The sequence below is a fragment of the Callorhinchus milii genome, unplaced genomic scaffold (genome assembly GCF_018977255.1).
Source record: "Callorhinchus milii isolate IMCB2004 unplaced genomic scaffold, IMCB_Cmil_1.0 Scaffold1, whole genome shotgun sequence".
NCBI classification, from domain to species: domain Eukaryota; kingdom Metazoa; phylum Chordata; class Chondrichthyes; order Chimaeriformes; family Callorhinchidae; genus Callorhinchus; species Callorhinchus milii.
This window is the reverse complement of record NW_024704742.1, coordinates 91,644,708-91,658,203: the sequence shown is the minus strand read 5'-3', so window position 1 is coordinate 91,658,203 and position 13,496 is coordinate 91,644,708.

Here is a 13,496-nt window from a genome sequence, read left to right as displayed (position 1 = left end):
GAAACATTCAAGAGCGATTCAGAGAACCACCTCAACCACCACCTCCCATCCAGCCCCCAAACCCACCCCAGACATTTCCTATCAAGACTGTAGATACCTACCTAACCAAGTAATTCCTTCTACTTGATCCATCTTACACTAGGGGTCATCCTCATTTTCTCTGAGTTGCCTCTGATATGCTCGGTAACCTATGGCAAACTCTTGATTGAAACCATCACATTCAACACAGTATCAAAATAATAATAGATTCTGGGACAAATGGGCACATACATAAGATGCCACTAATAAACTCAAAGACTGCACACCATACAAAAAGCAATCAAGTACCATTTTAGTATCAGCTTTTCAGTTTCAGCCAGGTTGGTGTAATCGGATATCTCAGTTGGTAGCACTCTTGCTTTTGAGTTAGAAGACTGGGTTCAAGCCCTATGTCGGGACATTGAATTCATATACTCTAGGCTGACACTGAGGTATTTGGGGGAACACTGCATTGTTGGAGGTGCTTTCTTTCAAATGAGATGTTAAACCGAGGCCTGTCTCCCTGTTCAGGTGGAAGTTAAAATTTCCCATGGCACTATTTGAAAAGAGAAGTTTTTCCTGCTATCCTGGGCAGACCAGTCACTGGGGCAAGAAATCCTCCCATTCAGCTTCTGTTAACCCTGCAAGCCAAAGCCCTAACCGTTAGAAGGTCCTAGGCGGACAAGCAATGGGAAAGCTTGCCAGACAGCAATATCAACGTCAAGCTGTGAGGTTTTAGATGATTAGAATTCAGCAGGACCCCAACGCACCCTCTAGGATCCCCAAGCCTTGGCTCTTGTCAACCTGTGCCTAATACTTTCTAGAATTAGGTAAGCAGGATGCATCTCTCCAGAGAGAGAGTGCACATTCCATTCCAACAATTTATCTCTGGGATTCCCATTGGTAGGTGGGATGCATGGAATTCTCAGCTCGGTTTGAATACTCTTAAGTGAGGTGAAGGGTTTCCGCATGTCAGACACCTGGCTGACCAAATAACAAAAAGCACAAGAGTTGAACCTCAATATTTCTTTACTGGATAAGGTTTTGGCCTCACCATGTGATTCAATGCTCATTTATTGGAGATTGTGTAAACTGAAGTTGCTCAAGCATTTACTTGTAAGTATTCACAGGTGATTGGAACACTGCCTTCAGGTGTACTTAAAAGGCAGCAAGTAGATACTTGAAGCTTCATACCATGGTGCATTGCAAGTCAGTGTAGTACAAATATAAAGAATAAAGTCAGTATATAAAGTTAAAAACCTTGAGCACAGGAGGACCTATAGTCAATTGAAGCCAAACCACTTTTTGCAAAGAAGAAAAAGTTGCAACTTTTATTAATCCCACTTTCCAGCTCTTTCTCTATATTCCTTAATATTTTTACTTCTACTAAGACTCATTGGTAGTCTAGGTGGTTCCCACTCCATAAATTGTTTCTTTTAAAAGAATTACAGTAATAAAGCACAATTTTACTCAAGAGGTCTGGGAGGAGCAGATCGCATTCGTGGGCACTGCTACATACGGACCTTATAGATGTCTGATAAGCCTTTTCTGCACCTTGATTGTTTTACAATGTTATCCGGTTGCGACTAAGCTGTTTAAATAAACACAGTGATAACATTATGTGCATTAATAATGTTATGAGGACTGAGTTTACCACCGCTAAATGAAAGCTATTGTAAATTAAGGACCAATCCCTCACAAGCATTCATGGGGTGTATCTTTTTCAGGAAGTTGTTCACTCCTAGCTCCTTTTATAGTCATTGCTTTACTTCCCATCCGCCTCATCTAATTACAGTGCTTATGAAATCAACCCAACGTCACTTAGACTTGGCAGTGGCTGCTTTTTGCTGATGCTATGCTGATATCCTAGCCTTCTTTTATGCAAACATTAGCCAGGATGTTGCCAGCTAATAGTGTTAAGTGTTCGGTATGGACATCTGAATTGCTTAATCTTCTCAATGAAAGCAGAGGTTGTGTAATATGTAAAGAATATGACATAACTCTCATTACAAAGCACCGGCTAATTCGACAAATTTAATTTTATGGTAGGAATTCATCAAAAGCCTGTCAATGAAGTCTTTAATTATATCGGGCAGCTACCTTTGAAGTATAATCTTGCTGACAGCCTATCATCAGTCCCTCTCTGCAAAGCTTGAGTTTAGGTTGGCAATGAAGCGGAGAATCCACACACACACGCACATAGACGTGGTGAACACAGTGCTGAAATTCTGGTGAGGAAAAGACAGACATTTCATCCTCAGGCCAAAAGGTACTTCTAGCAGCAGCATGTGCTCATTTTCACAGCCCCAAATATCAGATCGACTGTTCGAAATAGCAGTTTTGTGGAGTGGTGATGCTTGCAGGTGAGGCATTCTGTTTCGGAGAAAATTGGTTTCCGCTTTTGTGCCCAGCTCTATTCCCCCTCAAGCAGTTCTGGCATTGAAGAATGGAAAATCGAGTGTCTGCAGAATCATTATGTGCCAGTTCCCTCCCCACTCCCCCTGCGGCAAGCGTGGGTGTATGAACAAGCACTAAAAGGCCTTGAAGGAAAGAAAGGAGGTGGGGAAAAAAAGCACATGGAAAAAGAAAATCAATTCAACACTTGGTTGCCAAGTCACGCAAAAGTTCAGATTGAAGGAACAAAATGTTGGTTAAAAAATTGCAAGCTTAAAAGCTTAGAATCTTACGGTACATAAAGACGCCTTTGGCCCATCATGCCTGTGCCAGCTCTTTAAGAACTATCCAATTAGTCCCAATCCCTTGCTCTTTCCCCATAGACTTGCAAATGTTTTCTTTTCAAGTATATATCCAATTCCCTTTTGAAAGTTATTATTAAATCTGCTTCCACCACCCTTTCGGGCAATGTCAACAAGACCGAGGCCTTCCTGATTGGCATCCGTCAGTGCCGCCACACCTCAGGCGCTGATAACATCATCATTTAAGGATGCACACTGCTCCTCACAGTGCCTGTCCGGAACCTTGGCATCTTGTTTGACCCTCAACTATCTTTTCTACCCCACATCCATGCCATGACCCGCTCTGCCTTTCCTTACCTCCGCAACATCGCCCAGTTCCACTATTGTCTCACATCGCAGGCCAAAAACCTCATATACGTATTAATAACATTGATGCTTGACTATGCCCACTCCTTGCTTGTCAGTCTCCCCAACTCCTCCCTCCGTAGGCTGCAGATCATCCAGAACTCTGCAGCCCATGTCCTCTTCCGTACCAGCTCCATGACCCTATCACCCCCATCCTCACCCAACTCCACTGGCTTCCCATCACACAGAGGATACAGTTCAAGATCCTGGTCCTCACCTTCAAAGCTCTCCATGGTCTTGTTCCCCCCTACCTCTACAACTTCCTAACCCCCTACCAACCTGGCAGCACCCTCCGCTTAACAGGCTCCAGCCTGCTCCACGTCCCCCACTTCATCCGCCCCACCATTGGCGGGCGGGCGGGCCTTCAGCAACTCTGCCCCCACCTTCTGGAACTCCAACCCACATCCCTCCACCTCGCCCCATTCCTTACCTCCTTCTCAAGGACCTCCTCTTTGATTATGCTTTCGATCACCCTCCTTTCCCCCCCCGCTCTCCACCCTCCTCAATCCCAAATTTGGGTTGTGTAAATTAATAAACAGTTGAAAAATAATCCGACCTGGCTGTCCAATGCAACATTTTACAGTTATTTATACAGTCTGATAAATTATGGCATCGCCTGGCTGGAGTTTTTCAGCAATGTGCTGATTCACATTTCACAGACTTCAAATGTCACCCTTTCATTTTAAATTGTTGTTTAACTTTCTGCCATTCTCTTCTGAAGGTGATCATTCACTATACGGTTTGGTTCCACAGGTTGCCTGGGTCTTGATTTTTATTAATAAATAATAATAATCCTTGCATTTGATATAAGCGTCTTCTCATATTATTGAAATGTCTCAAAGTTCTTCACAAGATATAATAATATTCATTAATTATCCTTGCATTTGATGTAGCGCCTTTCACATCATTGAGAGTCTCAAAGTGCTTCACAGGTTATACTGTAAAGTGGATTGACTGTGTATTTTGTGAGCGAAATGTGGCAGCAGTGTCCCACACACAGTTACGGAATGAGCAAGCAATTTTATTTGGGGGATTTGTTGGCCAGGGTACTGGGAGAAACTCCCTTCTCTTTTTGAATAATGTCGTGGGATCTTTAAAATCCACCTGAACAGGTAGATGGGACCTCGGTTTAACATCTCAACCGAAGGATGGCACCTCAGACAATGCAGCACATCCCAAGCACTGCATTTGAGTGTCAGTTTAGACTATGTGATTCTAAGTCCCGAAGTGGGGCTTGACAGCACAACCTTCTGACTCAGAGGCAAGAGTGTTACCGCTGAGCCAGGCCAGTCAAATCGTGAATGAATTTCCTCCTGGTAACTGGAAATATATCATACAGAAATTCTACTATGGAAGAAAAATGACTTTGAAGCAGAGTTCCTGTGTTTCTGCAGCAGATCTATATGACATAACAGTTACCAGAAGGAGTTCCTATTTGTGTCTCAGATTTGTAAACCCATCACCACGTTTTAGATCTATATCAGAATAAATATTTACAAGCTCTTTCAACAGCAATAGTTATCATACCACCCCTTGAAATAATAAAACTATCCATTTCTTATTCCGCACATCTAAGGTCTAATGGAAAAACTACCAAAACATTTTTGAGTGGGGAGAGGTGGGATGGAGAAATTCCACCAAGGTCTAGATTTTCTCTATTTTGCAAATTCTTAGATACACTTATAATTTTGAAGCTAGGTGACTCTTAAGTTTCTTTTTAACAACTACAGAAAAACAACTTTGTGTTAAGACTGAATTCAACAATTCTGGACGCTCTGAAATGTAATTCTAGAATAAAACTAGATTAAAACTAGACCTATTGTCTCCCACAATGATTAAGGAACTGAATGAAATTTTCTCCTTTCATCTTTTTTACTTTTTTTACCGAATAGAATCCTGGGAATTATTATCAGTTAATTTTTTTTAAATCACCAAAAATTTTACAAGAACGCAAAAGGAACAGCCCCAAACTTCAAAAGTTCAAAGTTTGGAGGTAAATTCAGCTCCTGTGCAGTCAGATGACTTGACCTACAACCTTAGCAACTCTTATGCTCCATTGAATCTGGAAACAGCGCTGCTTCATATCGATTCAACCACATGACTACATGCAAAATAGTCCTTCCTATTGACTTCCACTATTGTCAACAAGGTAGCCTCTGTGAAACATCAGTCAACAGCTGGGTACCGCAAGGCGCCCTGTGATGAGACACTTACTCCAGGGTGGCTTGGCCTGTTTACAGGAGATAAACTGCAGCTTGCTGCGCTGTAGAGCCAAAGTAAATGTGTACCATGGAGGTGTGAGCTTCTGCTCTGCAAACAGGTTTGAATCAATCACAAAGTCAACCTCGTAAGAGGCCACCAAAAATAGAATTCGTTGTTACAATGTAAACTGAGCCGAGACAAAGTTTGATATCAATCATTCCACACTATAGGGATGTATTGAATAAAACTGAACTTACTTTTATTCCTCCATCCTTCAAATAAGATGTTGACCAAGGTCCCAGGTGCCTGTTTTAGATGGACATTCTATCCAATGAGACTATTCAAAAGCAGAAGTGTTTTCTCCTGGTGTCCTGGTTAATAATCCTCCTGAATGGTTTCTCACTTCAGGTCATTGGTGGAACCTTGCTGTACACAAACATCTACAAAATCAGGAACTACACTTGACAGTAATTACCTGTGAACCGCTCTAAGGTGCTTTAAAAACACAAATTGTTTCTCAGATCATGGGATACATTTTTACGTTATTTAATGGAATTAAAGTCAGTAAAAAGCTGGTGTCCTTTCAATTGGCAGTCAAAAGTTGGAATATAAAGATCCATACGCCAGAACGGCTGCTTCATTGACATCACCAACAACAATAGCTTTGTGTGGACCACCTCTTGTATACAAAACTCGAATCCTCACTCGAACCATTGCCTCACACCATTCATTTCAACCTCACCAGGCTCCACTAGCTCCTTGTCGCTGAGTGGATCCACTTTAAAATTCTCACCTGCATATACAAATCCCTTCACACCCTGCATCTCTCTGTCTCTCTGACCTCTTCATACCCCACTCCACTGCCCGCTTCACTCAGCAGACACAGGCCTGCTGCGAATTTTCTGATCCCTCCGTGCCATCATCGGTAGCCGTGCTTTCAGCCGCAGCACTCCAAATCTCTGTAAAAATCCTGCCTCAATCCCTCCACTTCACTCGTCCTCTTTACCATTGATTCCCACCTGAAATACTACCTCTTTGACTGCACCTACGGTCATCTCTCTTTTCTCACTTGCTTAGCGTCCAACTTGACTCTGTGCAGAGGTTTGAGACCCTATCTTGTGGGAAGGACACTATATAATTGTAAGTTGTTGTTATTGTACTTCCAGGTACATTCCTAGTGATAAATGTCAAATGCACCTCTAAATTAACTTAATTTGTCTACAAGTTTCCTGAGTTCACAACCACAGTTCTTATGCTCAATTGAATCAGTTCACACAGAACTAGATGGAAACAAATCGGATGTGAAGATCATTGACATGGGGGAAAAAGTTCCTTGTCAATTCCCGTTTTAGACATAGTGCGATAATGCATCAATCAGGTATCATCCAACTATCTGGACTCATTTTTGTTATTTCCATGTTCAGTACCTAAGGGCCTGTGTGTCCGCTCACCTTTCTGGATTACTCCAGATTTCCCCACAACAGTCATAATCATAAATTTGGTCAAGGCACACATGCAGTCCACCACCCTTTTCATTTGTGGTCTTTATTAGACCTACTGCTGCCTTTTTCTTTGGCTTTCTATTCATGACCTGGAATATAAAAGGGATATATTCCCTATATTCCACAGCCCCATTTGGATTTGACTTTGACCAATGTCCCACATTGCAAAGTTGCAGCCTTCCAAATGATGCTAAACTGGGACACAGTGATACGTTTCTTGTGAGAGAGTTCACTAGTTTCATATGGAAGATCACCTTTTGGAACAATGCAAGTTTACTTCCAAAATACACAGGAACAACACTTTATAGTATATCCTGTGAAGCTTTCTGAGACATTTTCCCGATATGAAAGGTGCTATATCAAGGGAGTAAATATTATTATTATTTTTAGCAAGAACAGAATTTTTGTGTTTTGCGGTATCAAAAATACCACAATAATAAAGCATTAAAAAAAAAGAAAAGTAATCTGTCGCAAGTGTTAGTACACAGGGGGGAATAGTATTGCTGTGAATTTGCCTTGCAAAAACCCTATGTAAATTTTTGGTCCATTAAGAGTTAAGAAAGTGCATTGACAACTAACTAAATGCTTTGTGACATTGGTCAAAGAGGTTTTTATGACTATTACATTAATGCCTGGTATTCTCATCAATTATATGCCCTTCATGGCTCTGAAAGAAAACGAGTAATGCCCCAATACTACTGCAATATCCTGCATTTAATTATTTCATTATTATATAATAGCAATGTAATTATTATTCTGTCCATCACTTCTAAATCTACAGGACACTTCTGAAGTAAGGAAACTATTCTCTCTGACTTTTATCCAGTTAGGAGAGCTCCAGCTGTTGTACATTTCAGGTACAATTGATATACTTTGCTTCAAAAGAAGCAATCATGGCAAGCAGTGGCTTGTAGTCACTCAACTTTATGGGATGATTTTATTCTATTTTATTTTTTTATAACTAAAACAGGAATGCAAATTGCCCTCCAGTAAGCAGGAATATATTTTACTGCCAGAAGACATTATTCAACCGTGAGGTTCCCTTAGTAGATATTATGGCAGCAGATCAAATACATGGTGGCCCCAACCTAATCCCTCCAGTAAAGATGAATGTGATGAACCTAAGCACCCTGAATCTGGTGCTTGAAGCTATTAGTGTGATCCACCACTTAGTCTCCGCTCTGCTCCTCACCACACAGACGACATGTTTGTGCTTCAGTTAAAGGAGCATTCGCTTCATGAAAAGACGTTACAGCAGATTACTTTATTCTGGATGTGTAGAACACCCTGCAGAGTTTCGCATTTTTTTTTCCCTGATGAGGGTGCGTGCAAACAGGATACGATGAACATAATCCTAGTCACTGGGTTTATCAGGTGTGAAATAGTAATTTTTTTAGTGATTAAAAAATTATGGCAATCGAATTTTGAGCATAATGCCCGCTGCTTTTTGCATTTCGGATTTTGCACTTTTGGCACTTTGTAATGAGAATTGTCGTCGATAACAGAAACAATTGTATTCCTCATCAAAAAAGAGTTGAAGGTGAGGCTGCTGGAAAAGAAGGCTGGCATGGGGCAATGCTGAGAAAGTAGGATATCCTTCCCAGCTTAGGTTGTTGCCCTAACAAGCGGACAAATATTTAGCAGAGATGTTATTGATGTAATAATCCTTGCATTTGATGTAGCACCTTTCACATCAGAAGGATGTTTCAAAATGCTTTACAAGATTTACTGTGAAGTGCAACGATAGTGTGTATTTTGTAGGTGAATGCAGCAGCCAATTTGCAGACAGCAATGTCCCAAAAGCAGCCATGAAGTGAATGTTTAATTCTATCTAAGGGATTATTGTCCAGGACACCGGGAGAAACTCCCTTATCTTTTCAAATAGGGCCACAGGATTTTTAAAGTCCAGCTGAACAGGCCAGACTGGACCTTAGTTTAACATCTCATCTGAAGGACAGCACTTCCAACAATCCAGTACAGCTCCACCAATGCATTGGAGTGTCAGTCTAGACTATGCGTTTACAGTCCAACATGGGCCTTGAACCCACAACCTTCTGACTCAGAAGAGAGTGCTACCAACTTTGCCAAGCTGACACTAAAACAGTGACTATATGAAAGTCAAGAATTATTGGGGCAAAATCTGAGGTTTTTTCTTGTGCGAATATAAGACAAGGAACACCTTGATGAACATCAGCATATGTGTTCATTCTTAATAAGTGTTACCTTCGACTCTATGTACTTGAGGAATTAGTGCACTGTTCCTAGTATCTTGCTTTTAAGCACACTCTAGTTTTTAAGCTCATAATAGACCAGTTTGAACAGGAAAGCCAGTTTCATCATGTAAAAGAAGGGAGTGCTGGGCTCCAAATAAGGAGTGCAAACATTGTGTAGAGAAATCTAGTATTTTTTCACTGTCAATGTTTACACATGAATAGTTCTCTGAGACACTAAGCCATGTGAATGACGCTGTATAAATGCAAGTTGTTGATGTTGAATAATGGCCACTTGGGGTGAATTGTACCCTCCCTATCAACAATGCAACTATATCACAGTGGGGTAGGAGGTGGTTGGAGGAATTAAAAAGAAAGGTTAAGGAAGAAGCATGAAAAAATAGATCACCTGCAAATCTAGATCTAAACTTATTCAACAGTTGTAGTGTAAATAGAGAAGCATCAATGATATAGAATTGATCTCAAATATCAATAGATTAAAATTATCTAACAAGAGAATTGACATTATAATGCAGGATAGTAATTATAGGATTGATTGTAAATATTTTTGTAATGGCTTTAGATGTGGGACCTTTTGGATCTTGGTAAGCAACTTCCACAATATTTACCCATAAACTTTGACTTAAACTGAAATGGTACAAGTATTGTTCAAGATCACAAGATCACATGATTGCCTGAATGAAGAAAGCCCTTTGGCCCATCTGATCTCATCCCTGCAGAACACCCACCCTACCATGCCCCGATCACTGCATCAGGCTGCTTTTTAAATGATCCAGTCTTACCTTAACCATCTTTCCTGACACTGTGTTGCAATCGTTATTTACTCTCTGCATAGAAAAGCTTCTGGTGTTTCTCCTGAAATTGCCCTTTACAACTCTAAACCTATGTCCTCTTGTTCTACTGGCTTGATACATCCAAAAGTATTGATCTGGATTTATTTTTTCAATCCCATTTAAAATATTGTACAATAAATTAGTCAGAAATTACGCAAATACATGGGTTTCAGATATACTGAAATATTAAAGGGATACTGAGAGAAAAGAGAATGGATTTGATGTAGATAGTTCTAGTGGGAAAATTATTACTAACACGCATATAATGGTCTGAATAGCATCTAACAAAAGGAGGGGGAGGGGAGAAAAAACACAGGGGAATGGGCTTACCGTAAATAGCTCCAGTGGGAAAACTAGTAACAGCGCATACATGATGGGCTGAATGGCCACCATGTTTGCTGTATACTTTCCATTATTCTATTACTTCAAACCCTGGCTTTTTAGGCAGAGGGGTATTCATATGCAGTCACAACACGTGAAAGTGATTACCTGTGAAGCACTTTGAGATGTTCAAATCTTATAGGTTTTAAAATACATGCAATGATTATGTTTAGGAATAGTGTTATATCATAAAGGACCATAATATAAGACATCAGTTCTTTAAGTTTGTTTTTGTCTTGCCAATATCCTTATATGTTTTTAAAAATACTAGCTGAAATGAACTATCTCATCACTGATGAGGTAAATACATTAAAGATGCTGAGAGATAGGTATTAGTGCCTTGGTATTTCACGTCAATTAGTTGGAAAGAAATTTTGCTTTTGGTATTTTTAGCTTTTTTTGAAATGGCCAATGATTTGAGCCAGTGTTCAAGAAGATTTATTTAACCATGGCAGCTTTATGACACTAATGGCTTTAAGCTTAAGAAGTTCATCTATCCTCTTTGGCAGGAGGTAAGTGGGATCTCGTTTGGGTTCAGATGGCTCAAAGTGACAATCTTGGCAATAGACAGACTGGTAAAATGGGCCGACATGTGGCAGATGAAGTTTAATGTGGAGAATTGCAAAGTGATGCATTTTGGGAGGAAGAATGAGGAGAGGCAATATCAGCCGATGGTACAGTCTTAAAGGGAGTGAAGGAACAGAGAGACCCGGGGGTTCATATAAGTAAATCTTTGAAGGTGACAGGACAGGGAGATAAAGCTGTTAAAAAAGCATACGGGATACTCGGCTTTATAAATAGGGGCATAGAATACAAAAGTCAGGAAGTTATGATGAACCTTTATAAAACATTGGTTAGGCCTCAGCTAGAGACTGTGTTCAGTTCTGGGCACCACACTTTATGAAGGATGTCAAGGCATTGGAGAGGGTGCAAAGCAGGTTTACCAGGATGGTACCAGGAATGAGGGACTTCAGTTATCAGGAGAGGCTGGAGAAGCCAGGATTATTCTCCTTTGAGTAGAGAAGGTTAAGAGGAGATTTAATAGAAGTTTTCAAAATTATGAGGAGATTCGTTAGGAGAAACTATTCCACTGGTGGGTGGGTTGGTAACCCAAGGGCACTGATTTAAAATAGTTGTTAAAAGAAACAGAGGGAAGGTGAGGAGAAATGTTTTTACACAGTGAGTTGTTCGGATCTGGAATGCATTGCCTGAAAGGGTGGTGGAAGCCGATTCGATAACAGCTTTTAAGAGAGAAATAGATAATTATTTGGGGAGGAAACGTTTGCAGGGCTATGAGGAGAGAGTGGGGGAGTGGGATTGAATTGGATACTCCTTTCAAAGAATCGACAGTCAAGATAGGCTGAATGGCCTCCATCTGTAATAGAATATCAAAATAGAGGTGAGCCTCTGTGGCTGGCTTGATAGTCTGGTTTCAGGAAAGTGTGCATACACTACTGATAACCAGCCAACCTGGATCATTGGCAGGACTTGGAAGTCCAATCACTGAAAAATAAGCAAAGATTCTTCCCATTTCGCTCTTGGTAACCCTGTAATCCAAAGCCATAATGGTCCCAGCTGAACAAGCAGGAAGAAGATTACCAGACACTATTCACAATGACAAGCTCTGCAGATTTAAATTATTGAACAGCAGTATTACCTCAGTACAAACTTTGGATTTCCTTGGAACTTGCTACCTTTGTAAATTCGTTTCAGAATTAGGTTAGGAGGGTGCGTCTCTCGAGGGAGTGTGTGCATTCCATTCCAGACAAAGGGCTATCCACATACGTAGGTGACATACATATATGAAACTTTCAGCTTGGTTTGGACAAATGGCGATGGGTTTCCATGTGTGCCAGATACCTTGCATAACTTCAGCACACAGCTCATTGTGTCCTCGTCCTCACCTTCAAGGCCCTCAACAGCCTTGCCCTCTCCTACTTCTATCTCTCCAACCTGCTAACCCCTTATCAACCTGTCTGCTCCCTCCTCCTGATGTGAAAGGCGCTTTACAAATGTAATTTGGGATTGCAATGTTTTATTGTATTGAATTCTCTCTTTGTTTAATGGGCTAAGTTTTGTAGATTGTTGAAAGATATGTCTTTGAAAACTTATCGGTGGCACTTAATCAGCACCTCAATGCAAACTCTGGAGTCCCCAAGCCTTGGAACTTGCTAACCTGTGAAATAGCTTTCAGAACTTGTTAAGGAGGGTGCGTCCATCTGCGCAGCGAGCATGCATTCCATTGTAAACAAAGGGAAATCATATATAGATGGTAAACATGCATTACCTCCCGTCAATGAGCATAGGTGAACTTCAAGTTTAAAGCCATTAAAGTTCTATAAGACACTACCCTGCTTGAAGGGCAAATAAAAAGACCCATTTAAGAAAAAAAGTCCACATGTTAAAGAACTGTGATCAATATTTTTGCTGTTTATCTCTATTTGTCCAATGGTATTTTTGTTTAAACAGTGAACAAGATCAGTGGTGAGAACTACCTGAATGAGTTATAAAGCCTGAGAGTTGGAAACTGATGAGACAAGCACAATTGAAATTACAAGCCCATAAAGTCACCACATATTATAAACTGTACTCCTATTGTATCTTTGATTTCCCTTCCCTTCATTAGGCTCCCACAGTCTATAATCAAATCCTGAGATAACAGGTCTAATTTGTGGTATTTCTCAAAGGGATTCCAAGTCACACCATGGACTCCTCCCACGTAAATTCCAATTCAATGTGATCTGCTGCTGGAGTAGAAGAATAATAACCCTTACAGTTGATATTGCAGATTTCATTTCAGGAGGACAGTTCATAGCACCTCACAGGATATATTGTGAAGTGTATTGACTGTGTATTTTGTAGATAAACACAGCCAATTGAATGAGTTCCAGCTACAATAAGTTTGTCAAACTGAATTACTCTATTGTTATTTGAATTGTATCAGATTTTGATCGTAAAACTTTCTCCCTCCATAACTTTTAATAAAGCACTAGAAACAAAGATTTGCTACAATGATCAGTTTTGCCTCAGAACAATTTTGGCTATAGAAATTGATTGACTGATTGACAGTTTATACAGTATTTAGGAAATATAAATATCCCTGAATATACTCCTAGTTATAATATTAGATATATTATCTGGTATGATGGTTTGCATCTGTTGCTGTGTCCTTTCCAGTTAGTCTCCCCAATTCAAATTTAGCTCCTTCTGTACAGCCTTGTACTCTGC